We start from the raw sequence: 22,707 nt of genomic DNA on the forward strand, positions 1-22,707 counted from the left end.
CTCCCTGCCGAGCAAGGAGCCCGATGTGGGACTCGATCCCAGGACGCTGGGATCATGACCTGAGCCAAAGGCAGCTGCTTAACCAACTGAGCCACCCAGGCGTCCCACTATTAAATATTCTTAATTGAGGGAATGGGATCAAAGTGTTAGGAAGACATTTGTTGGTTTTTCCTTTTCAAAACTGTATTAAATTTTATAAGCATTCAGAAAAAAATGCAATTTAAAGCTGAAAATTTCTAATCAGTGTTTTTTAAAACTAACTCGATTGGCTAGTTCTTCTTTGCTATCTACAGCTCTTTCATTTTGGCAAACTCTAGATGCTAAAATCAAACTAATTTTTTTGACTAGTATTTCCCAAGCCAGTGCAAAATTACCCATCTTCTTAAAACCACTCCGAATCAAGAATTATATTAGTTATAGGGTATGATGATAAATGTCAGTAACTATATGTTTTTTGATTTGAGGCTTTGGTCAAGTGCTAGTTCTTTTAACTCTGAGGAGTTGACAAGATTTTAACATTTAGATATGAACGTAGGTTTATGAGGAATGCTTTGTATAGGAGAATCCCTTATTAAATGACCCAGTGTTGTGGATTTGTTTTAAAGTTTTCTAGCAATAGGGGTGCCTGGGTGGCTCAATGGGTTAAGCCTCTGCCTTCAGTTCAGGTCATGGACTCAGGGTCCTGGGATCGAGCCCCCGCATTTGGCTCCTTAGTCAGCAGGAAGGCTCCTTCTCCCTCTCCCACTCCCCTTGCTTGTGTTCCCTCTCACTGTCTCTCTGTCAAATAAATAAAATTATTTATTTATTTATTTGACAGAGCGAGATCACAAGTAGGCAGAGAGAGAGAGGAGGAAGCAGGCTCCCCGCCAAGCAGCGAGCCCGATGCGGGACTCGATCCCAGGACCCTGAGATCATGACCCGAGCCGAAGGCAGAGGCTTAACCCACTGAGCCACCCAGGCGCCCTTAAAAAAAAATTCTTAAAAAATTTTTTCTTAAAATAAATAAAATATTCCAGCAATAAAATAACACTATCATAGATGAAACGAGAAAGCGGAGGTTTGATGGTTGTTAAAACTTGGTGATGTTGCTTAAGGAAGTTCATTTACTATTCTCAGTCCTTTTGGATATGTTCGGAAAATCCCATATTCAGTTAAAAAAGAAAGACGTGTCATCATCATTATGGTTATTTGAGCAGGCCAGGGTAATAATATCTAATTGGACATTAGATGTCTAAGGACATATTCCCTGCCATGTGTCCACCCCCCCCCAACAACCCCCATTCATAGCCTGACCTATGTTGTCTGTTAGGATAGTTAGATACTCTTAAGAATTTGCATGAGAAAATGGTGCAATTAGTAAGTGGGAACTGAAGCAGGAAATTATGACATTAGGTAGAGTCATGAGGGGTCATTACAAGTTGAATTTGTGGTTTAGCAGCAGCTATGAATTAAATAGGCAGCATAGATGGTAAGAGTGGGTCAGGTATTTGAGTTTGGAGATGGGTGCAGTCAGCTAAGAGGATCTGAGGCTTCCTGTATGTCTGCTCCTAAGGCTGTTTGCCTAGCTGTGCTTAGGTTCTTGTACACATGTATCCTTGGAAATAGCCCCTTTATCAGTAGATTTGATTTCTTCTTTCTCCAAAAAATGAAAAACACAAACAAAAACACAAACAAAAAACCAAAACCAAAAAACCCCAGAACTAGTGTATTCAGTGGGTGATGGGAGTCTTCTTGGCTACATTCTTAGTAAGCACTTTTTGTTAGAAGGTCAGAAATGGTTATTGATTAATCATTTAGGCATTTGTGATCCAGTTCCTCAAGCATTCTAAGAACCATTGCCCGCCCCCTGCCCTGAGTCATATCTTAAAGCTCTATTTTGTATAGTAAGAAACTTTTTTCCTTATATACTTGACTATTTACATATTATGTACTTATATACTTGACTGTTATATAATTTAATAGTAATGCTAAATAAATAAATTGCTGTTCACCTGATTTTGATTGAGTGGAATTTAATAAATTATAGTAATCAGGGCTTTCTGGAGGGGGTGGGATAATTTGTCTTCTGAGATTTCCTATTAATTGAGAAGTTGCCTCAATATATAGTGTTTGGTGGCTTAAATGCTATTTTGTTGGTCAACATGATTTCGGAGTCCTTGCTTTTGCTCTTGATTATGAAGACATGCCCTATCGCTAGAGAAAGCCTTGCCTGAATATAAACATCCTGTGTACTATTATCTTTCTCTGTTTTTCCTTTTTTAGTACTCTTTCTGTGGGCAAAAATAAGAATGAGGAGATCTGGTTTAGAAGAGCTAATATTGGTACAGTGGAGTTTAAAAAAAAACACAAATGAAATTGTTTTAGTATTGGAAAGCACTGGAGCAAGTATAAAACTATTTATATTAAATAGAATATACAAAGACAGAAAGACAAGGTTGACATTGATTGGCATTGAGGAGTGGGTGAAGGGAGAAACAACAGTGGATTTAGAATGAGGAGTAAATTAGTGTGCAGGGGATGGTGATTTTCTGGGCTTGGTGGGAATGAAGAGGTATTAAAGAATCGTTTTACAAGCAAGACTGGCTAGAAACTGTCCTGTTTTCCCCTGTTAGTGGGTGGGTTACTGATGTCAGAGATCTTGGGAAATGTTTGCTTTTTCCCCTTTAGTTTGCTCCTGTATAGAAAGTTACTGCTCAGACTCTATATTGGGGACTTTTAGAGAGAGGTGTTTTGATCATCCTAATATTTTCGTATTATAACATTTTCAGTTGGCAGCTTTTTTGTAGGGTGGATTTAGGCTTTGATAGGTTTCATTAGGCCCAAGAGAATGATCTACTACAGTAGAAAGGAAACTATTCCATTTAGCCTCTAGACAGTGACACATTAAGGACTAATGACTGCCAAAAGGAAATGTCAAACGCTAAGCTAGTCTACTTTCTTTGGCAGCTGAGAATCCGGTGAATCAACAGTTTTAGGGGGTGTATATTTAATGTGGGTGGAGGAAGAGAGTGTCTAACATTCTTTAAGGCCCTGTTAAGTTGGCAGTCTTGGACTTGGTGCCAGTTTCTACTTTTCTAAACCTAAGAAAGGCACATGCCATAGAATATGGATAGTTACTTTTTATGTAGGTAATACTGGATAGAAACATTTTGAGATGTGTTTGTGGGTGTTGTTTTTATGTATTTTTATGTAATTGTTGATAGCTGGCTGAAATGTGTTGCATTTGTATGAGGGAGAATACTTTGGAGTTTTGATTGCTTTTTTACCCTGTATCACAAACCGGGAATTATCTGACAAGTCTTTTTGAAAGAGAAAGGATAAATTTGTGATTCTTAAGGTTTAAGGAGGAAATTTGGGCTAAATACTAAAAAATACTTGAAAGGACAACACATTTATAACTTTTAAACTTATAACCAAGCGTCGTCACCATGTCCTAGGTATTTAAAATTTAACCCTTAAATATTCACATGCAAGGATGTGGAGGGAGTGATAGCTAGAGGATACAGGTGATGAAAATGCTCTAATAGTAATGGTTGCACATATGTGAATATACTAAAAAAAAAAACCATGGAATTGTACACTTTAATTGGGTGATTTATTTATGAATTGTATCTTAATATGCATCCTAAGAAATATATATCTTTTAGCAATAATCACGCCTCGGATAAACCTCATTGGCTACGATACTGCCACTGTGCAAAGCTTATATCTTAAAGCTATTTTAAAATATTGCATGTTTTTTCATACATGTATATATGTGTTTATATACATGTATCCATGCTAATGATGTGATTGGTATTTTAAATTAATTTCCTATAAGAGATAGGACCCAAGGTAATTTGTGTATCTTATATGAAGTAAGTAATGTTTTCCTCACTTTGAAATGGGGTCCATGTCTTTTATTACTATCAGAATGACACTGGTTACATTAAAAGCCTGCACTGTGCACAAAGTTGGCTTTTTTAAATCTCTTAGCTCTGTATTGAACAGACTAATGGCCTGCAATTTTGGGTCGCTATTTCATTAATGGTTTTTGAATCAAAAGTAGTTCAGAAACTCAGATATCAGATCAAACATGTATCACTTTAATTCAGTTTTCTTCATTTTTATTTTGTATCTGTGAAAAGTGGTAGATCTCTGTAATATCGATATTGTTAGTCCTTAAATTACCATGTTTTAAATACTTAGAATTTTTCACTTGACATTTTTGCATATAATCACCTAGAGTTTGATTATACAACTCTAAGAACTATGAAAATGAATCAGATTTTTTATTAATGATGTAATCTTCTTAGTTTTTTTTGGTGATCAGAGGAATATAATGGATATGGGGAGGGATTTTTGGTTGAAATATAATGGATATGGGGAGGGATTTTTGGTGCTCATAATATATAGTAGTATCTCACAGCTGTAGTCTAGGTCCCCTTGACCTAGAAGGAATTGCAAAAAAGTTGTAATCGAAGTGGCCTGTTTTAACCAACATAATTACTTGGTTTACCTAGAATAGATTTTTGCTCTTACTGCTTTTTGGGGTAGTGCGTGTAGCTGAACAGCATGTATTTTCAGTTCATATCATGCAAGCTTTTCCTGACTTCTGTGGTGTACCTACCAAACCAGAATGGCTTATCCTTTATCTTGCTGCTGCCCAACAGAACTAAGCTGTGAATCTAACTGTGGTGAACCCCTGCAGCAGGCCTTTCCTGTGATGACGTGTAGGCCAAAGTTAGCAGTCTCCTTACAGCTTTGAGTGATCCCACAGAAGTTTGTTTAGTTTTATCGTAGAAAACAGTGTGATTTTGCAGTCAGAACTCATTCACTCTCTGCTTGTAATACAGAATTACTGCTCCTAACAAGAGGTCATGTTAACTGTAATGAACTGTTTCCAGGTTTTTTTCATTAATGTGAATTTGGTATATAGTTCATTCCTTTTACATACTGGTGCTTGCTACCAGACCAAGCTGTAACAGGCAATAAAAACAAATTCATATGATGGAAAGAATTTAATTCTTCTTAAGCATTTTGTGCAACAAGGGAAAAAACTGAAAACATTCCCTTTTTAGCTATCATAATTTATTAGTTAAAATGTTAGATGAAAAAGTCAAATAGTACTCATTACCGACTTTTTAGTATTGCTTTATTTGAAGATATTTGCATTCTCCTCCTCTTCTTTCCTTCCTTTTCCTTTTCTTTCCTTTCTTTGTAAATTCTCAAAGAGAAGCCTGATAGTGGAAATTCAGGCACTGGGGCAGGAAGTGAGAAAGATGTGATTTGATGGAGTTGGTTATGGTCAGGTCATTGGGGCAGGTATTTGTGAAGCCTAATTTGGGGGGTGGTAAACTCTCTCTAAATTGATGTCTGGGAGATGGAACATATCTTCGCTGCCCCAAGTAAAATTTTAGTGAATTACAGGAAGGAAATATTTGGTCATCTCCCAGTTTTCGTTGCTGCTGTTTGGAGCTGTACCAGTATTATGAATTTGGTTTCTTTATCTGGGACTGAGGAGTTAAAGAGAAAAGTTGAAAATGACAAAGATTATATATGCTAGTATCTGGAGATAAATCTAGTGGCTCCTCTTCATGACCATTAAACCAGCTTGACAAGAAATTTAAAGGGGAGTGTTTGAGTGGGAAGAAAAGACCATAAGTGAGAGTAAGAAGAGTAGGAAGCATAAAAGCAGTAAACATAAGTGTATCTGTAAAAGTCAGTCCGGGGACTCAAAAGTTTGTAAAGTATCACACCGTATATGTGGGTGAGAGGAGTAAAGAATGAGTTCAAACTTAAGTGACCATCAGCTTAATACAGACTGCTATATGTGGAAGAAGTTATATACAAACCTAAGGTAACTGCAAACCTAAGGTATCCAGAAATAGAAAAGAATCCAAGTATACCACTGAAGAAAGCCAGTGGACTAGGAAAGAAAGAGAAGAAAGGACAGAGAAGACTACAAAAACAACCACAAAACAAGTAACAAAATGGCAATAAATACATACTTACCAACAATTACTTAGAATGTAAATGGACTCAATATTCCAGTCAAAAGACATGGGGTGATGGGAATGGGTAAACAAAAAGAAGACACATTTATATGCTGCCTCTAAGAGACTCATTTCAGACCTTAAGACACATGCAGACTGAAAGTGAGGGGGTGGAGAAATATTTATCATTCAAGTGAATGTTTAAAAAAAAAAAAAAGCCAGGCAGCAATACTTCTGCTGGTCAAAATAGGCTTTAAAACAAAAACTGGAACAAGAGACCAAAGAAGGACACTGCATAATAATAAAGGGAACAGTCCAGCAAGAAGATTGAGCAATGGTAAATATTTATGCACCCAACTTGGGAACAGACAAATACATTAAACAGTTAATAACAAACATAATGGAACTAATTGATAGTAATACAATAATACTAGGGATCTTTAACACTCCCCTTATATCATTGGGCAGATCATCCAAACAGAATCATCAAGGAAACAGTGACTTTGAATGACACACTAAACCAGATGGATTTAACAGATAAATTCAGAACATTTCATCCTAAAACAGCAAAATACACATATTTTCAAATGCACATGGAACATTCTCCAGGAGAGATCACATACTAAGAAGCCACAAAACAAGTCTCAACAAATTAAAAAAGATCCAACTCCTATCATGCATCTTTTCTGACCACAAAACTGGAAATCAACCGCCAGAAAAAATCTGGAAAGAAAGCGCAAATAACATGCTACTAAGCAATGAATTGGTCAACCAAGAAATCAAAGAAGAAATAAAAATTTGTATGGAGAAAAATGGAAATGAAAACACAGTGGTACAAAATCTTTGGGCTACAGCAAAAACAGTTTCTAAGAGGGAAGTTTATAGCAATACAGGCATACATTAAGAAGCAAGAAAAATCCCAATTACACCTAAAGGAGCTAGAAAAAGAAGAAACCCCAAACCAGTAGAAGGAAGGAAATAATAAAGATTATTATTAGCAGCTGAAATAAATGATAAAAGAAACAAAAGAAACCAATAGAATAAAACCATGAAACAAAGAGCTGTTTCTTTCAAAAGCTCAATAAAATCGATGTCTGTAGTCAGACTCAAAAAAAGGGGGGCAAGACACAAAAGGACTCAAACAAAATCACATAAGAGGAGAAATAACAATTGCCATCACAGAAGCACAAAGAATTATAAGACAATATTATGAAAAATGATATGCCAACAAATTGGACAGCCAGAGGAAATGGATAAATTCATAGAGAATTTTCCAAAACTGAAGCAGGAAGAAAGAGAATATTTGAACAGACTGATTTACCAGTAATTAAGTTGAATTAGTAATAAAAAAGCTCCCAACAAACAGAAGTGCAGGACCAGATGGCTTCACAGGTGAATTCTACCTAACATTTAAAGTAGAGTTGATACCCATTCTTCTCAAACTTTAAAAAATAAATAAGAGAAAGAAAAACTTACAGACTCATCCTATGAGACCAGTATCAACCTGATAGCAAAACGAGGTAAAGACACCACAAAAAAAGAAAATTACAGCCTACTATTTCTCATGAATATGGATGGAAAAATCCTCAACATGATAGTCTCCAACTGAATCCAACAATACATTAAAAAAATCATACACCACTATCAAGTGGAATTTATTTCCAGGATGCAAGGGTGGTTCAGTATTTGCAAAACACCATAATATGTCACATTGATGAGAGAAAGGATAAAAACCTTATGATCATTTCATGAGGTACAGGAAAATCATTCAACAAAGTATAACATTGATTCATGATAAAAACTCTTCCGCAAAGTAGGTCTAGAGGGACCATAACCTAATAAAGACCTTATATGAGAAGCCTACAGCCAGCATCATACTCGTTGAAAAACTGAGAGCTTTTCCCCTAAGGTCAGGAAAAAGACTGGGATGTCCACTCTCATCACTTTTATTCAGCATAGTACTGGAAGTCCTAACCACAGCAGTCAAGACAGTGAAAAGAAATAAAGGCACCCAAATTGGGAAGAAAGAAGTAAAACGTTCACTGTTTGCAGATAACATGGTACTTACTATATGTAGAAAACCCTGAAGACTGCATTAGAAAACTGCTAGAATTCATAAATGAGTTCAGTAAAGTTATAGGATACAAAGTCAATGTGCAGAGAACCATTGCATTTCTGTATACTAATAATGAAGCTGCAGAGAGAGAAATTAAGGAAACAATCCTGTTTACAGTTGAACCCAAAATAATAAACTTTAACGAAAGAGGTTTAACCTTTATTCTGAAAACTATAAAACATTGATGAAAGAAATTGAAGAGGACCCCAGAAAACGGGAAACATCCTATGCTAATGGGTTGGAAGAGCAGATATTGTTAAAAGTGCCTGTAATACCCAAAGTAACCTACACATTTTATGTAATCCTTATCCAGACACCCATAGCATTTTTCACAGAACTAGAACAATCAGAAATTTGTATGGAACCACAAAAGACCCTGTAGAGTCAAAGCAACCTTGAAAAAGGAAAGCAAAGCTTCAGGCATCACAGTTCCAGACTTAGGTTATCTTACAAAGCTGTAGTAATCGAAACAGTACGATATAGGCACAAAAATAGACAACATAGATCAATGGAATTGAATAGAAATCCCAGAAGTAAACCCGTAAATATGTGATCAATTAATCTTTGACAGAGGAGGCAAGAATATACAATGGGAAAAAGACAGTGTCTTCAAAAAATGGTTCTGGGAAAACTGGGTAAGTAACATGCAGAAGAATAAAACTGGACCGCTTTCTTACATCATACACAAAAGTAAACTCAAAATGGATTAAGAGCCTAAATGTGAGACCTGAAACTGTCAAAATTGTAGAAGAGAAGACAGACAGTAATTTCTCTGACTTTGTAGCAGCATCTTTCTAGATGTCTTCTGAGGCAAGGGAAACAAAAGCAGAAATAAACTATTAGGACTACCTCAAAATAAAGCTTCTGCACAGCTAAGAAAACAACAAAACTAAAGGACAACCTACTGAATGGGAGAAAATATTTGCAAATGACACTATCTAATAAAGTGTTAGTATGAATTCAAAATGCATAAACTTAAACACCTCAACACTCCCAAAATGATTAATCCAGTTAAAAAATGGGTGGAATGGGGCGCCTGGGTGGCTCAGCGGGTTAAAGCCTCTGCCTTCGGCTCAGGTCATGATCCTGGGGTCCTGGGATCAAGCCCCGCTTCGGGCTCTCTGCTCCGCAGGGAGTCTGCTTCTTCCTCTCTCTCTGACTGCCTCTCTGCCTACTTGTGATCTCTGTCAAATAAATAAAATCTTTAAAAAATGGGCGGAAGACATGAGCAGACGTTTCTCCAGTGAAGACCTACAAGTGACCAACATACATGTGAGAAAGTGCTCAGCATCACTCATTATTAGGGAAATGCAAATCAAAACCACAATGAGTTATCGCCTCACACCTGTCAGAATGGCTAAAATCAACAAGACAAGAAACAACAGGTGTTGGTAAAGATGTGTATAAAAAGGAACTCTCATGCACGGTTGGTGGGAATGCAAACTGGTGCAACCACTCTGCAAAACAGGATGGAGGTTCCTCAGAAAACTAAAAATAGAACTATCCTAGAATCTAGCAATCACACTACTGGGTATTTACCCAAAGAATACAAAAGTACTAACTCCAAGGGATACATCCACCCCTATGTTTATATGGCAGCATTATTTACATTAGCCAAATTATGGTAACATCCCAGATGTCCATTGATTAATGAATGGGTAAGGAAGTGATATAGGTATGCAATGGAATATTACTCATCCCTAAAAAAGAATGAGATTTTGCCATTTGCAACAACAGGAATGGATCTAGAGAGTACAGTGCTAAGCAAAATAAGTCAGAGAACAACAAACACCTTAGATTTCACTCATGTGTAATTTAAGAAAGAAATGAACAAACACACAACAATCTTAACTGTAGAGAACAGTTGGTTGCGGGGGCCGGGTTGGGGCATAGTTGAAATAGGGGAGGGAATTAATAGCTCACCTATCTTGATGAGCATGGAGTAATATATGGGACTCTTTATATTTAAATCACTGTATTGTCCACCTGGAACTAATACTACATTGTATGTTAACTACATTGGAGTTAAAATCATGTGGCTCTTTTCTATCTTTAAAATTCTCTTAGTTGAGATTTAGTGGTCCTCCTACTGGTTTGATGAATCTATCAAATTTGAAACTTTGATTTCTCTCCAGGGATGTTTGAACTATATGTTTACCAGTATGTATTAATTATGGCACGAGAACAACTTTTTGTACCTAAAAGGTTTTCTGTGGAGTGATGTAGTTCTTGACAGCTACAGTGAATTTGAAAAAGAACCTAAATTCCTCAAGTGTTTGTGGCCTAAATATGGTGATGAGGATTGTACCTATATCACAGCATGGTTGGAAAGGGTTTTAATACTACTGCTACTATTATCAGTATTATTACTAACAAATTTTCGTATTTTGAATGGTTTAAACCTTCAGGTTCTCTGCTTTTCTCTTTCTCTCTTTCTTTCTTTCTTTCTTTCTTTCTTTCTTTCTTTCTTTCTTTCTTTTTTTAATTTCAGCGTAACAGTGTTCATTGTTTTTGCACCACACCCAGTGCTCCATGCAATCCGTGCCCTCTCTAATACTCACACCCCAGCTCCTCCAACCTCCCACCCCCCGCCCCTTCAGAACCCTCAGATTGTTTTTCAGAGTCCATAGTCTCTCATGGTTCACCTCCCCTTCCAATTTCCCTCAACTCCTTTCTCCTCTCCATCTCCCCTTGTCCTCCATGCTATTTGTTACGCTCCACAAATAAGTGAAACCATATGATAATTGACTCTCTCTGCTTGGCTTATTTCACTCAGCATAATCTCTTCCAGTCCCGTCCATGTTGCTACAAAAGTTGGGTATTCATCTTTTCTGATGGAGGCATAATACTCCATAGTGTATATGGACCACATCTTCCTTATCCATTCGTCCGTTGAAGGGCATCTTGGTTCTTTTCACAGTTTGGCGACCGTGGCCATTGCTGCTATAAACATTGGGGTACAGATGGCCCTTTTCACTACATCTGTATCTTTGGGGTAAATACCCAGTAGTGCAATTGCTGGGTCATAGGGAAGCTCTATTTTTAATTTCTTGAGGAATCTCCACACTGTTTTCCAAAGTGGCTGCACCAACTTGCATTCCCACACTGTTTTTCACTTTCACCTGTTCTGCTTTACTCCTTTACAGTGATCTCTTAGAGTAGTCAAATTTCTTTCTTTCTTTCTTTCTTTCTTCCTTCCTTCCTTCCTTCCTTCCTTCCTTCCTTTCTTTCTTTCTTTCTTTCTTTTTTTTAAGAGTAGTGCAATTTCTCAATCTGCTGAGTGAAGGAGCTAATTCCTTCCCTCCATCTACCTTCTCCCCTCTTCTCTTTCAGCAGTGGTCAAATACATTTAGAGAATTATCCCTTTTTTAGGTGCATTCTGGTAATACTGTCTAAAGACTGTGTTAGTTTTTTAGCCAAATGTGTTCCTGCTGATTGTGTTGCAGAGGTTATTTTATTGCTCTCCGTTTGTCTTAACTGTCTTGCCTGAAGTTGGTGGCCTTATTCCCAGATTCATAATATGTTCTCTGTACTATTAAAATGTATATTTTGCTTGGGTCTGACATGCTTCTTTATAGTTAATTCTGAGTTGTCTGGCATGGGGAAGCGGGGCCCTGATCATCAGTGTTCATTCTCTTCATTGAGTTTTATATAGGCATCTCTGTATAAAACCTCTTCATTATTCTTTCCCAGTCATTTTGGATTTACTTGGTGATTGCATTTGAAATAGGTTTTTTATTTGAATACTGTAACTGTTCATATAGTTTCTTGTTCATTTTCTATAAGTTGTGTTTATATTTCCTCTGTAGTTTATTAAAGCATCTTTCTAGCCCTAATTCTCTGGTCTTATTAGTAAACCCACTAGATCATCATTTAAGAGAATTTACATATTGTAGAGCTGGTTAAATAATTAACCAGAAACAACAATTTTAACCCTTGCCTTATAGTATAAAAAGATACTTAAACAGGTGGTGTGTGGTCCAGAAGTTTCTTTTTCTTTATGTTCTAATCTTTCTCTTTAGAACTCTAAAATGGTTGAACAGAAGAATCTTATTAGGAAGAATCTTTGTGTTTAAACCAGGCTGACAGAAGTGAGGCATGTGTGCTGGTTGGCACCATTGCTCTTCACTTATGAGATATGAACAGTTGCCTTCAGACGTTTTTTGTGAACTTACTCATTGGATTAATGGTTAGTTGCTTTAGAAATGACGCTGAAACTAAGAGTAATGGGAAAGTGTTTCATTTGCTGGCTCTCACAGTTTTGAAAAAGTTAGATCTCTTGTTGAGCTGATTATCTTTACGGCTGTATTATTTCTTTATACCCAATAAAAAGTTGTTTTCTTAATTCTTAAGATAGGTAATGTATGTGCATGGTTCAAATTGAAAGGGTATAAAAGAGTGTGTAGTGAGTATAGAGAAAGCTCCTTTTCATTCCTGTTATCTCTCTCTCCACTTTCTCTTATAGTTTATTTTATCTCCTTCCAGAAATCTTTGATGTAGATGCAGTAAAGTGCAGCACAAACTTACAAACACATACACACGAGTTAAGGTTTGTATGTCTGTACTGAGAGTTACATTATTTGATTATAAAAACGGACTTTACTATGATAATTCGCTGATACCTACTTTTTTTACCCCTAAGTATTATATACTTTGCTCTTAAGGCCACTGAATTTCATTCCACATGTATCTCCCCCAACCCCACAAAACCTTCTATATTCTTTTCCTTACTCCTAAGTAAGCTATTTCTGTCTTTGCTTTCCTTCTTTCTTGGATATTTAATCTTGGAGCCCTCTGTTCCGTTCTTTCTACTGTGGCATCAGCTCGTACCTTATTGGAGAGAAGTCTATAAACCTTACATGTCTGGGATGTATTCATTGTGTTTTGTTTCATGTCTGAATTGCTTTTCAACTAAGTCAGATTGAGTTGCTTTTGCCTGTGTGTTCTATTACTGACTGTTCTCTGTAATGCTGAGGTTACTTTTATTTAACGAATAATTACTATTAATAATAGCACATCTTAGCCTATTATCTGTATAGTCAGTAGGTATTTACTATCTTCTTTGAAATGTTTATTCCAGAATGTCAGTTCTCTTTACACTTTATAATTCATTACCTTTTCTCGTCACAGATCCTTGAAAGTAGTCTTCAGGGGTGCCTCAGTAACATGTTCGGCATCTGCCTTCTGCATGGGTCATGATCCCAGCTTCCTGGGATCAAACCCCGCATTGGGTTCCCTGCTGGCTGGGGAGCCTGCTTTTTTTTTTTTTTTAATAAGATTTTATTTATTTATTTGGCAGGCGGAAAGGGGGTGGGTAGCAGGCGCAGGAAGCCTAATGCAGGCTTGATCCCAAGACCCTGGGATCATGACCTCAGCCGAAAGCAGAGGCTTTAACCCACTGAAGCAGGGGAGCCTGCTTCTTCCTTTCCCTCTCTCTCTGCTTGTATTCCTTCTCTTGCTCTATGTCACATAAATAAATAAAATCTTTATTTAAAAAAAAGTAGTCTTCATTCACTATAATAACTTTGAAGGTTTTGTCATTTTACTATAGTCTCTCTCAGTTTTGCATATCTGACAGTTCCTTTGGTTTTTAACTACTGACCCTGGCTTTTGTCCAGTAAATCTTCATTTGTTTTCCTAACTTTGAGTAATGGTTTTGGAGTTCAAAAGGTGATACCTCTACACATTTAAGATTTGCCTGTTACTGCTACAAAAAAATTCAGGACAGCGGAACACATCCCTATGTAATAAATATCTTTTGTTTGACTGATAGTAGTTTCTCTTTACCAATACTGGACCTTTAACTTTAGCCATGCACAGAGTTTTTACACTCTTCTTAGGGGATATTGAATATTACCTAAAGGTTGGTAAAAATTGATATGCTGTGCTCTAGAATGAAAGACTGTTCAATAAATAAATAAAGACAAAAAGTGGCATTAGAAAACATGTAGTGTAATGTAACCATTGGTAACATGCTTGGAAAGTTTAGGTTTAAGATGACTCCGCAGAATATTCTGTCTAGAGCATGTCATGGATTATCAGAAGAGGAGAGCCCATAATCCCTTTTTTTTCTTTATTGGGCTTCTTTCTCATTGAGCCTCTTTTCCTGTCCTGCTAGTCACTGTTGCACCTGATCTCTGACCCCAGAGTTTCTGGGGCACTTGGTCTTTTTTCATCCAGAGGTTGTCCATTTGGTCGTGGCAGCTGTTCGTGGGAGGTAATGTTTCGCTTCTTGTGGGTACAGGTGGACTATGATTGTGTCATTGTGGGGATGGAGATTTCCGCCTCTCAGCTGGGGAGGTACTCCGTCAGTAGTGCTCCAGTGCTGGAGCAGGATTCTGGAGGCCTTTTCTGGGCCTGGCTTTAACCTTTTAAGTAATGGTGTATGTGCGCATTTGTGTGTATTTGTGTGTGTGTGTGTGTGTGTGTGTGTGTGTGTGTGTAAGTGTGTGTATAAGGGTTTGTAGTATTTCAGTAGTTTTAATAGTGCCTCATTGTATTGCCATGAATTTGCACCTTGCCTGTGAGGTTGTGGGCCAGTAGCCAAATCCCCTCAGCTCATAACATTTCCTGCTTCCATGCTCAGCTCAGCTCAGGGAGGTACTTTCTTTTGCCTTTTCCTTGGGCGGCGTTCAAAGACAGTGATTCTACTCTGTTCTTCACTGTATATCTTTTTTCCCACTGCTTTCATTCTTCTTTCATTTTTTGCTTTTTTCCAACCTTTTTAGAAGGTTGTCCTTTCCTTTCCAATATCCAGTGAATCTGATTACTACTATAGTTCACTTACAGTTCCTTCTTAAAGCCTATATTGCCTTTCAGAATACTGTAATCATAAGAAATCAGGCTTCATTTTTAGCAGTGGAACTACATGATACAAAAATATAAATGCAAAGAAAATCCTTTTAAAATATTTATACACAATCTCTCTCTCTCTCTCTGTCTCTCTCTCACACACACACATACACACACACGAGCTTTTCCTTTTACGGAGCTTTCTCCCCCATCCCGTATCTTTCTCCCCCAAAGAACGAGTGTTAGCAGTCAGGTATGAGTATCTCTATACTTTACTTTACTTACATAGTAGACCTCCAGTCTCCACACCCCTAACCCCAGTGTAGATGTTAGTTAGTTTTTTGTTTTTTGTTTTGCATAGTTACTTGTTCAAAGTGAGATCATTACTTACAAATTGTTATCTTTCTGTTCAGTAGTACCTCATGGAAGTCCTTTGACTTCTCCTAGTTTACCTCTGATTCATTCTTTTGATTGCTGACTAGTATTTCATGGTATGGATATATCATAAATTATCTGACAATTTCCCTCTTGACAGCATTTGGTTAATTTTTTTTTTTTTGTTAATTTCTTTTAAGCATCAGGAACAATGTGGCAGTGCCTTGTGTTTGCTGCTTTATTTCTATGAAATAGATTCTTGAGAACAGAAGAATAAAAGAATAGATTATTTTATTTCTATGAAATTGCTGGGTTTAATGTACATGTATATCTTCATCTGAAGAGATGTTGGCAGATTTAGGCTTTTCTAAAAAAGCCTAAACTATTTATAGGTCTACCACTAATGTAAGACAGAAAATAGCCTTTTCTTTATATCCTCTAATAGAAAGTGTTGTAATTTTTCTGATCCTATGGGTATAAAGTCATAGTTCATTATTATTTTAATTTACATTTCCCTGACCACTTTTAAAATAATTTTTTTCATATCCTTGTAGGTCATTGAATTTACTCTCCTGTGAGTTGCCTATTCAAATATTCTCTGCTCATTTTTCTAATGACTTACGTGTCTTTTTCTTTGCTGGAGCTCTTTGTATATTATCGATATTAACCTAATACCTGCCCATCTGCATTGCATATGTTTTTTCTAAGTCTGTCCTTTGCCTTTTGATATTGCATATGATTTTCTTCTCTTCCCCCCCCCTTTTCACCATAGCAGAGTTCTATTTTTATTTTTATTTATATGTGTTTATCTCTTATTTTGTGGCTAGGGGATTTTTGTAGGGTACAGATTCCTTTCCCACTTTGGATTAATTACACACACACACACACACACACACACACACACACACATCTTTGTGTCACTTAGGGTTCATTCACCGAGGTAGAGCAACTATGAAAAACATAAGGAGTTTAGTGATTTTGACATGCAATCATGGGAACAGATGAAATAGTTTGTATGAGGCTTTTGCTTATGTATCTGGTGCTGGAGCCAGAGATGAGCAGAGCATGCAGTCTGTAAGAAAAGGTACATGTGAAACCAGGTCACTCTGGAACATGAGCTGGGCCTCATGGGAACAGTCTGGAACTCATATTGGCCTCTTCTTACATCTGTGCCTCCAACTTTGATGACAGAGATTTCCTGAAGAAGGTGGCTTCCTTTATTACAGGTTGAGATATGCACCTGACCTAGAAGTCAGCAAAGCTGAAGGAAAAAATCCTGTAGGAGTTGTTTTGATTATTGCCCTATGCTAACAAAATGAGCCAGCAAAACTACAATGTGTGTGACCTGCATTAGTGCCTTGTACCTGTACCAACCTTGCCAGCATAAGAAAGATGGTTGCTGCTTCATTTCTGCCTTCCAAATCTCATGCAAGGTTGTCTCATGTGGTCCAGTCTGATGTGGAACTGTATAGGGAAGGGACTTCTGGGAAATGTAGTTCCAGATTAGCTAAATTGGCTCAGGACAAATAATGTCAAAATCTTTCATCTGCCTGTTGTGAGGTATGTGTTCTAATTTTTTATTTCTTCCATTTGGATAGGGACTTTTTTTTCTTTCTTTAAGATTTTCATTAGAGAGCAAGCGAGTGGGAGCACACAAGTAGGAGGGAGAAACAGGCTCCCCGCCGAGCAGGGAGCTGGATGGGGGCTGATCCCAGGACCCTGAGATCATGACCCAAGCCGAAGGCAGACACTTAAATGACTGAGCCACCCAGGTGCCCTGGGACTTAATAAATAAGCCATCTTTTCCTCTAGTGAGTTGAAATAGGACTTTGTCAAGTATTAAGTTATACTAGCAAATATTTACTTGAGTTTAAATTTGCGGAATTGGTCCAAACTTCGTTTAACAGGTCTTTATTTTTCTTTTTGTTTGGTCTTTGAAATGCTTGTTGGTAAATGACAGGACATTTCCTACATTTACTAATTGTGTGTTCAATCAGGTGTTTTTTGGCGGGGGGGGAGGATATTATTTATTTGATAGAGAGCACACACCCAGGGGAGGGGGAGACACTCCCTGCTGAGCAGGGTACCCCACGTCAGACTTGATCCCAGGACCCAGAGATCATGACCTGAGCCAAAGGCAGATGCTTAACTGACTGAGCCACCCAGGTGCCCCTGTGCTCAATCAGTTTTATTAAATCAGGAATTAACTTACAGTAATAGCTACTGCTTGAGACTTAGAAGCCTCCATTAGCGGTTACTCTTTAGGAAAGAAATCTTAATTCCATAACTGTACAACAAAGGTGTATTTCCAGTTCTTGCTAAGGAATGGAATAAAAATAGGGGCTGTATTGAGTCCTGCATTGGGCTCCCTGCTCTTGGGGAGCCGCCTTCTCCTTTTCCCTCTGCACCTCCCCTGTGCTCTCTCTCTTTCTCGAGCTCGCTGTCTCAAATAAGTTTAAAAAAAAAAAAAAAAGGGAACTTAAAACAGAAGAATGGGATAAAAATATTCAGAAGGAATATGCTGTGGCTGTGTGTGTGTGTGTATGAAACACATGCAGAAATAGTACAGAAAAAGGAGAAAGGAGTGTTGAGCTCTGTGGTTCTAGGAAGGAATTTTCACATTTCAAATGAGAGTTTGACATTGACATATTGTGAATACAGAGTCCTTTGTAAAAATTTCATGGTTGAATATAATTGCCTGACTTTGAGCTGTTAGGTTTTATAAAAATTCTTTCACACAGGTCATTTTTAATTGTTGAGCATCAAAATTTATTTGACTTGGATGGATGGAAGACAACCAGTCAGGGAACTGCTGTAGTGATGGTTTTCAGAGCCTTTCCTTCTCTAGCAAAATATGATAAACCTGCCTTTCACAATTCTCATTGACATCGCATCTGCAGGATTTTATACTTGTAAATAGTTTTAAGAATATTTATTTTGTTTTTATTCTTACCCGCATCTGCAAATTTTGTGTGGATATCTGCAGTTTATTTATAGATATACAAGTTTCTGAATGCGAGCATTGAATGTGACGCTACACATATTCAAGTGAGAGGTTCTTTTTCTAATCAAGTAAAAATGGCCGGTACAAGACTCGAATTTAAAGGGAGGAGCCAAAGTTAAAAAAGAAAATCTTTGACAAGAAATGAGCTAAATAATGGCTTTCTCTGTGAAATAAATAGAGGCTGTTTTGTCTTGATCGCGGGTCTTTTTGGTTCCATTTTTCCCTAACTGAACACATGTACTTGTGCCTGTACACACACTCTCTTTTTACATAGACTTAAGTGAAAAGTGTAAATGCTCAAGAGCTCCCAAGTAAGGAAAGACAATGAAAAGATGAATGAGTGGGCTGCCAAGCATCACTGGAGAGAAACTTGAGTGGGAGAAGAAGAGGAAGAAAAAATGGTTTGACAAACTCCTCCAACTGCAGTAGTGTAAAATACAGACATTTTGGGGTACAGGGAAAACAGTAAAGGATTTTAAGGGCAGAATTGATTTGAACCCACTGCATCCCTCTCTTAGGGAAGAAATGCCCATGGAGTCTTTTGGGGGACATTTTTCCAGTTTTGGGGGTTTTTTTCTTGGTCTAGTTTAAAGATTTACTTGTTTATTTGACAGAGAGATGGAGAGCATAAGTAGGTAGAGCTGCAGGCAGAGGGAGAGGGAGAAGCAGGCTCTCCACTGAGCAGAGGGCTCGATGCAAGGCTTGATCCCAGGCCCCTGGGATCACGACCTGAGCCAAAGGCAGCCGCTTAACCGACTGAGCCACCCAGGCGCCCCTCTTTTTTTTGTCTGATTTATTGTGATGTCCTCTTATCCTTCCTTATGGGTATAGATGGTATTCATTAAAAGAGGTATGTCTTTTTAATAATGTCATCCTGCATGGAAAGGGATTTCTTACCCTGTGGGATATACACTGGGATTTCTCTGCAGCACTTGCAGTGCATTTTCACTGATTCCCATGGAGTTTGAAGTACCAGTTGTAACCCTTGACAGATAATTTCAGTTTATAGAGAAAATACATTGGGATTTTTTAAAGAAGATTTTATTTATTTGGGAGAGAATGAGAGAAAGAACATGAGAGCGGGGAGGGTCAGAGGGAGAAGCAGACTCCCTGCCAGACAGGGAACCTGATGTGGGACTCAGTCCTGGGACTCCAGGATCATGACCTGAGCCAAAGGTAGTTGTTCAACCAACTGAGCCATCCAGGCTCCTAAGATTGGAGCCTGAGATTTTGGGGATTTTTGAATGTGAAGACCAAAACTGATCCCTACAAAGAACAAACCCGTTGCTATCTTTTTAACCTTTATGTTTTAACCAAGGAGACTAACAAGCCAGCCCTCATGTATAGTTCCTGTATATAAGTATTATTGTGGATGCAGGAAATTGCAGACTTACCAGTAAAGCCTTTATAACAGCAATGACAGAAAAATCCAACACATACTGGATAAAACATTTTTTTTCTCCCTGTTTTCTAAAAATTTGTATGTTGTTGAGTTTTAATTTCCTTTTAGCGTAGAATGCTGTTTTACCAATGGTTCTTAGTTGTGGACAGTTCCCTGAAGGTGTATGGAGCATTCACACTTCATATAGTGTTTGGTTGGTGAGACAGGGTCTCCACTCTGTCACTGTCTTAGCAGAAAGAACAGCATGTCCCTTTTCTTATAAAAAGGAAGAGCTGGAAACAAAAGCAACAAGAGTTGATTTCTGGTAGGTTCTCCCCATTTGAGTTTTCCCCAACTTTTGTTAAATCAAAATTAATGTATAATTGTTAAGTCTTGGAAAAAGTCTGCATATCTTATAATTAATTTTCATGGTTTGCCCAAGTGAAGGAATTTATTAGCTAGTCTTGATTATAATATCAAATGTGGAGGAAAAAAAGTGTACATATTTGAAACATACTGAAGAGCTTCCATAATTATGATTTCTGAAAGAATATTTCTAAAGGAGAATAAAGTATTTGATTATGGGGAGGGAATGAAAAACATGTTAGAGTTAAATCCGGGTAGGGAATGAAGGGATTCTGAAATACTGAAACTTGTTTCAGTTGTTGATTGTGAAGTGTAACCCTTAAGACGTCATGTTTCATCTTCAGTTTCTGTTATTAGGATGGGAGGTAGATAACGGTTTGAGCTTTTATTAAGATCGTATTGGCAGTCATACCCCACATAGTTTTTAACAAAAACAGCAGTTCCACTGAGATTTCTAACAGTGAAGTCATTAATGAACCTCTTATTTATGAAAGTAACAAATTAAACCTTACATTAAGATTCTTTTGTAGCATGTGAGGGAGTAAAATTAACAGGTTGTCACTACACTGTGCTTCTCCATTTCTGTTTAGAATTTGCACCACATTAGGGAGTCAGAAATGATTGTTCTAAAAGTTTAAGACTTTTATCTTGCAAAAATGTTAACAGTATATAACTAAGAGTGGGAAAGGGGTAGGTTTTACTAGAATGAATGGGATCCTAGCAAGAGCTTTGCTTCATACTTGACAAAGTAGAAATCGGCCCTGCCTTTTTCTGTGTGTCTAATTCATAAGAGGAAGTCCCTTAATTGACACTTGGTGGGGGGGAACCTGAAAATCAAAAATGTGGAGGAACTGTCTTTTCAGAAAATAGTTTTAGATTGGAGATTAATAGGTGAAACCTCAAGATGTAATATTGGAACCCAGAGGCTCTTTTTATTTATTTTTATTTAGCGCATCTTTGTGAATGAATGATGTCTTACCTCCTTTCCCCCTCATACCATAACTTTCTGCCTGTTTTCTTGAGCAAGGCGTTTCAAGAGAGCCATTTGTTCTTTCTCAGTGGACCGTTGGTTCTTACCCTTTTGCCTATCCTTTAAATAAATCTCTTTCCCTTATCCTTTTTCCTTAGCAGGCCTTCTTAAAGTTCTGGGTTTTGTTTTTCTCAGCAAAATAAGGAAGATTGCCAGAATACATTTTTCTTAATCACTGCTTTGATCATCATATCCCAGCCATCTCCAGAGATCCGGAATGGCTGCTCTTGCTGACCGTGTTAAATCTATACACCCTTTCTGGTTCCTGAGTCTCCCTGTCATTCGGTTCACTTTAGCTGCACTTACTGGTAGATTGTCAGATTGGTGGTTTTGGCTGCCCCTGCACCCAGCTATATTAAAATCCTGTTGGTACTTGCAGCAGTTAACAGCTCCTTTTCCACTACATTCTTCTTTGCCCTCCCTGTTCTCTGAATATCAGCAATCTAAGTAGCACTGTCCACATTTTTTGGCTGATTTTCTTTTTTTAGCTCTTCACTGAGTATTGTTTTATCTCATAGTGGAAGTTGAAGTAGTACTTGTTGAAATATTTAAAAATACTTAGTAGTCGTCGTCATCATCATCATCATACAGCTTACGCTTTAACAATTACTGTGCCAGGAAGTGTTACAACTTTTATGCACATATTCCCATATACTCTTCAGAGCACGAGTTACGTACCATTAAGGCATAAGTGACTGGCACAAGATCTCACAGGTAGCATGTGGATGTGCTATATTTTGAACCTAGTCTGACTCGAGTCTAAGCTATTAACCATCATGTAATGCTGTTGGTTCAATTGAGAGGAATAGTGTGTAGATTGTCAATGCCATAAATTACAACTGTAGGTTTATATTTTCCTTTCCTCCCAACATTTTTTTTTAGGATTTTATTTATTTATTTGACAGAGAGAGATCACAAGTAGGCAGAGAGGCAGGCAGAGAGAGGGGGGAAGCAGGCTCCCCGCTGAGCAGAGAGCCCGACGCGGGGCTCGATCCCAAGACCCAGAGACTGTGACCCAAGCCAAAGACAGAGGCCTAACCCACTGAGCCACCCAGGTGCCCCTCCTCCAAACATTTTATTAAGAAAATTTTCATACAGAGAATCTGGAAGAATTGTACAGTGATCACTCATTCATATATATAGACATAAATAGGTATACACACACACACACTCATTTCCTAGATTTTGTGATTAACATTTTATTAGATGCTTTATCACATATTTATCTATCCCTGTATCCATCTTATTGTTTAGATGTATTTTAAAATCATTTTGCAGACACTTGTATACTTTACCTCTAAACACTGCAGTGTGCATACATTGGAGTTCCATTTTTTTCTTATGGAAAATTTTGTACACAAATGTACAGATTGTAAGTGTAGTATTTGGTGAGTTTTGATCAGCACACATACTTTGTAATCCAAATCACTATCAGAGAAAATATGGTTATCTTTTTAGTGAATATTTGACTGTCTTGTAGTTCAAGTACAAGAGCTAGGTATACCTTTGCCCCAAATTAAAACCTGCTTTTCTGATTGTCCCATGATCTTTTTGATTGGTTCTTTAATTTATTGCACTGACCTCATTGAGGACAGGGCCATATCTAGCATCTGCTAGGTATGTTCCATGCAAGGTTCCATGAATGATGGACTTGTAGTCATCATTCTT

At 37.6% G+C, this 22,707-nt stretch overlaps 1 protein-coding gene and 1 pseudogene across 1 annotated transcript in view; one reads left to right on the plus strand and one right to left on the minus strand.

Moving 5' to 3' along the window:
• CTNNA1 (catenin alpha 1) overlaps nucleotides 1-22,707 on the plus strand; it is a gene marked incomplete at its 5' end in the record, with an annotated part of 117,221 nt that overhangs the window by 16,524 nt on the left and 77,990 nt on the right. The window lies entirely within an intron of this gene.
• LOC116861080 lies at nucleotides 3,585-3,704 on the minus strand (annotated as a pseudogene).

This window comes from Lontra canadensis, unplaced genomic scaffold (genome assembly GCF_010015895.1).
Source record: "Lontra canadensis isolate GAN:19392208 unplaced genomic scaffold, GSC_riverotter_1.0 scaffold189, whole genome shotgun sequence".
NCBI lineage: Eukaryota > Metazoa > Chordata > Mammalia > Carnivora > Mustelidae > Lontra > Lontra canadensis.